Source organism: Bidens hawaiensis, unplaced genomic scaffold, assembly GCF_021521415.1.
Source record: "Bidens hawaiensis isolate Kalapana, Puna unplaced genomic scaffold, B.hawaiensis_p1.1 tig00023216_1, whole genome shotgun sequence".
Classification (NCBI taxonomy): Eukaryota; Viridiplantae; Streptophyta; class Magnoliopsida; order Asterales; family Asteraceae; genus Bidens; species Bidens hawaiensis.
In genome coordinates this window covers 247510-253139 of record NW_027493639.1, presented here as the reverse complement: position 1 = coordinate 253139, position 5630 = coordinate 247510, and the positions used below count along the sequence as shown (strand labels likewise).

General features: G+C 31.2%; 1 pseudogene; it reads right to left on the bottom strand.

The window, feature by feature from the left end:
• Positions 1 to 290: 290 nt before the first annotated feature.
• Positions 291 to 1768, bottom strand: LOC143567106 (uncharacterized protein At2g39795, mitochondrial-like; annotated as a pseudogene).
• Positions 1769 to 5630: the final 3862 nt, after the last annotated feature.

Below are 5630 nucleotides of genomic sequence, written 5' to 3'. Positions count from 1 at the left end.
AATCAACTATTATAGCTTCAAAACATTATTAAACAAAAACCTAAATCAAGACATTCATAGATTAATTTAAGTTATGAAAAAAAAATTGAAATTGGAGCCTATGATTCTGCTTATGAATAATCCTCTTCTAAAATTTCAAACCATTCTGATTGATGAAGCATGGAAATTCATTCAATGGATCGAAGGTTCTTAAATAAGTAGCTTTACTTAAATAATCATTATTAAACCAAATAATAATAGTAGTTTGTCCATAATCACATCCAAAATCAATACTAGCTAGGAGATAAGTTTTATGCCGCTAGATGCTTCTGAAGGTTCTTAAGCCAGTGTGCATACTCTTTATCCTGTTTGTTCACCATGTACTGATGCAGAAAGGTTGTTGCACTTGCTGTTATCCCCCTCACCTCCAAATACTTATAGACTGCATTTTCCCATCCAACTCGCTACAGATAAATTTTAAAATGTCAACTCCAAACCAGTTAAATAATATCAGTTTCATTTTTCAATACATATAATAACATTCTAAATCATAACTAAAAAAAGTGTGTTACTAAAAAATACTGTATAACTTTCGTTTTTTAACACATACAACTTTCTAAATTGTCATACTAAACAAATATGTTAATAAAACAATATGACTTTTATAATAATATTTTTCATCACTTAACTAAATAAAAAAGTTTTCATGTCTAAAGAAACATGATTTGTTTGGTAGGTCGGGTTGAGCCGGTTTTGAACTCAAACCGACTAAAAAACCTACAAATCAGTTTTGAATATATAAAAGGTTTCAGTTTTGGTTTCAATTTCTTTTTTTGGTTTAATTATTTGTGTTCGAAAAAATAGCCCCAAAATAAAGGATTTGGCCTAATTTTTTTGTTAATTAATATTAAACTCTTATATATTACTATATACTCAAAATGTAATGTGAAAACCAACATTTAAAAAAAAAACTCACTCAAATGCAGGTTCATACGGTTCTTGACCTTCGATCAACTCCAAATCTTTGACCGTCAAACTATCGATGACAATCCTACTACCATAAACAGTAATACCAAATTCAAAACCAGGGGCACCCGGTTTAGACACTTTGACAACCATGGGGAGAGCTGACTGACTGTTGGCCTTATTTTTACCCGTAATAAGATCGGATGGTTCAACTTCAACATGGATGGTTTCAACTTCGAGTTCTCGGGTCAACAAGACTGTTTGTTGACCGAGATTATCATTGATTTGAAATGCAAAGCCCTCAGGAACACCTTTATCCTACAATAAACATATCATACTTAATTCATCAAATAATAGAACTTTCAACACCATTAGAAGATAAATATATTATTTAACATTTGATTGTCGACATTAGAATGAAATCAATGGATTACTAGTAATATTTAACTTATTAAAATAATCCAAATACATAGATTCGTTTTTCTTAAATATAATTTATATTATAAAACAATTATTTCAAAGTTAGTAATAGTCTTTTGTTGTTTGAAACATGCACAAAGATTAAAAAAAAAAAAAAAAAGAAAAAAACCGCTTTGAGGTTTCGTTCACAGCAACCGATCTCAGAATCGATAAGTTGGAGGAGGTAGCAGTCGGGAGCGAATCACTTGACTACCGAAGTAGAAGAAGAATAGCGAGATCCTGAAAACGAGTCGGTCGTACGAGTGGCGATAAGCAAATTGCCGCGATGGACGCCTCTCTGACCGGCCAATAATCGGGCAGCGAGAGGTGTAAGAGATCGGCGAATGACGGTACTGAAAGCCATGGATTTGGTGAATTAGCTAGAGTTTTTGAATTTTTTAACGTAGGGTTTAGGGTTTAAGAAGAGGTTAATATAGTGTGGCACTATGATGGTTAATTTCTACTATATATGGTTACAACTTACAAAAGTCATAATTTACTATTTTGGGCCATGTTATAAAAATGTAAATGGCCCCATTATTATTTTATTATAATTATAATAATATGCATTATCAAAGGAAATTTTGTATTGATAATATGTAATTAAATGTTTTAGTTATTACATACCAGACTTTAGCATACTACACATTTGGGGAATATACTGTTTCAAAAGGCAATATTTTAGTGGATTGCTAAACAAGTTATACTATGGGGGAAAAAATTGTAAGTCGATTCCTTTAAATTTATGTATTTCTTAAACATAATTCAAAAATATTTATGGTACTTGGGCATTTAATTGAATTATCTTTGCGTTATTTGGCACCTTAAGGTTCAAAATATTATTATATCTCATCCCACATTGTTCCAATAAATAATCAAAAAGAAAGCCAATAATTACAAATAGCATTGCATCAAACCTATCAATAGGTGGTGCATGAGTTATTGTTTTACAGATACCTAGTTTTAAAAATATTTGTCATTCAAGCTGGTTTTTCCGGTTCTTTATGTCAGTTCAAAGCAATTTTTTATTATTTGCGAAAGGCCAACATGGTTTTTTTTATTTTTTGGTTTATTTGCATTTAACCGGACTGGGACTTTGGTCGTTCTCGGTTGGACCGACCGCTCCGATGCGATTTCTAAAACATAGCTTTTATTTCAAATGGGTCAACTAGGTTGATTTTTTATTTGTTATTTTTTTAAAATCAAAATTGATACGCTATTTATTTACAAATGAAATAACTAGTAAAAAGTGATTGCAAGTGGACCCGTCTACAGGGGCGGACCCACATAGGTCTGATCGGGTTCCCGGGACACCGATGTTTTTTAAAAATTACTTAGAGACGGTATATTAAATTTTGTAAGGACCCCATAAAAATTAATACTTGGAACCCATACTATTAACATTGAACTGGTACAGTGGAAAGTCCCTTGTTTTACTTGTGAGAGGTTGTAGGTTCAAGCCCCATCATACTCCTCTTTTGTTGTTTTTTTAATATCCTAGTCTTAGTTATTCAGTTAGGGTATTTGTGCTTTTTGTTAGTTTCTCTCATATGGTCATTATCACCATGCAACATATATAATGTTAACATGGATTTTGCATATTCTTTTATTATTTACCTTGTGTATGTATATTATAATTAATCATTTATTTGTGTTAGAGTTATTTTTTCATGTTTTGGTCAATTATGTAAGACCATATATATAGATTACGTTCATGTTTTTCGGGTATGAATTAAAAGTGTATGTTTCATCTAGTTTGTACTTTAGATTCTTTCTACTTACTCGTTTCCAATGACACCATAGTTCCGTGTTTTATTATGTTCCTCGCCTCGACCCGACCCGAATAACGACCGACCCGAAAAATTTTGTAAACCGAAAAAATTGGGACCCCATTGACAAAAAATCCTGGGTCCGCCACTGCCCGTCTAATTCAGAACTTATTAAAAATGATGTGCTTTAACCTAAATATAACTTACTAAAGTTGATTATATAAAACCGTTCTCAAATAATCTTTTCTTATCGATTAAATCAATTTAAAGATTTGTGAATTTATAATAACACGCTTTAGAGCCGAGTTGCTCTCCAATATTTAGTTTTTAGTGTACTTTAAGTAAATATTTATCTAAACCTTTTTTTTATCAAAAAGCATAAGCATCTAATAAAAAAAATATGTTAATTTGATTAAACGTAACTCAAATCAATCCCTTCAAAAATAAACATGCCGAAATTGGCGCAATATAAAATGAACCATTTTGAGTTGCCAATATAGTATATGTTTAGTATAATTCTTTGTTTTTATTAGTTAACTCTAAAGTTTAAGCTAATTTAATGGGTATTTGTACCTCCTTACTTTTATATTCCTTTTTTAAGGTTTAAAAGAAAACCATATTTTCTCCCATATTACCTTAGTGAAAAATCAAAGAGGAAACCGACAATTATAAAAGAAGTGCAACAAACATTCATTAGGCGGTGTATGAATTATTCAAAATGGTTTATGTGGTTCTTTTTCCGATTCAAGCAGGTTTTTTCGATCTTCGAAAAACAAGTCATTTTTTTTATTTTGTTGTTTATTTTCCTATAACTGAACTGGTGACTTTGGCGGTTTCCGGTGGGACCGGCCAATCCGGTAATTTATTCATAATTGAAATAAATCAGAACTGATGCACTATTTATTTATAATTGAAATAAATATAAAAAAGTGATTGCAACTCAACTAGACTCGTCCACTTTGCAACTTATTATATGGCATTATAAGTTGATTACATAAAACGCTCTTATATAATATTTTTTTGTTGGTAAATAACTTTGGAGATTGTGAATTTTTTTATATACTTTGTCCCCCGGCTTGTTCTCTAAAATTTAATTTTTAATTTGCACTTAAAGGATTTGTATAACCTTTTCATTTCAAAAGATTTCAAAAGGCATAAGTATCTAATAAAAAAATTTTTTCTTCCGAGAATTTGATTTTTTTTCTAAAAGTAATTGGAAATGCTACGATATAGAATGAATCATTTTTAGTTGACAACTGACCACACTGACTATATGTTATGTATAGTTCTAAGTTATGTTAATAAACTATAAACTTGAAGTAAATGTAATATGTATTTGTACATTATTATTACTATTTTTATATTACTTTTTGTGATATAAATGTTTTTACATTTTAAAATTTTCTGTCTAAATTTGACAACTTAGAAATGATAAATGATCAAAATATTCCCAAGTCACTGAAGTAAGAATCTAAAGTTGTTCCATACCGGAAGAAGAAGAAAGTGAAATCATCCCACCACATTGGTATAAAAGAAAAAATGGATTTATTCCACATTAATAAAAGAAGAAACCTGTGGGTTTAAGGAGAATGAATCACAATATAATATTCTTATATGAAAAGACACTTCGTAGCCTTAGTAAGGGTGTAAAACACCGGACGAGCACGGCCATGGGCATGAGCTCTGGAGATGGTCGCAATGTGACGTTTTGATGGCGCATTTTACACTTCGCATCACAACGAGCCGCTTGAGAGCCGTCTTAGTATATTTGTAAAAGTAAAAGGACCAATACGAAAATCTGAGTTTGAAACCTGTCGCGCTACGCGATGGGCAAAATATAAGCCAATGTGATACGCGATGAAGCCTCACAAAACGTGATATTTGGGCGGTGTCTGTAAGGCCCCGGTCCTGGTGCCCTAATCGGACGTTGGATTTACTCATAAACACAGTTCTATATATAAGGGTTAATTAAAACTTTTCACGGAATATAAAACTTCAACCACATATTACATAATCATTCAAATCTTTCCATAATAAACAAACTTTAGTCTTTAAACACAATATAAAAGTCATATTAAAACATCACAACATTCTTCTAAACATGCATCCTCTTCAATCCAATTCCACGTGTCTTCATTCAAGCGAGCTGACTTATCCTATTCACCTGCGTGCATACTAAAAGTCAGCTACGCTGAGTGAGTTTTAGTTAATCAGACAACATAAAATACGTTCACATACTTACATATATACATATCCGAAGATACATATTACATACTTATCATGTTACCTTTCTTTCATACATGCATACATAAATACCTTCATTCTTTCTTTAATACGTTCTTTCTTACATGATTATCTATATCTTTTAAAGATTATTTCGCCCTATAACCTTCGCAGATATTATTTGGGTATATTCCCTACGTTCGCATATATTATTAGGGTCTGTTCCCTACATTG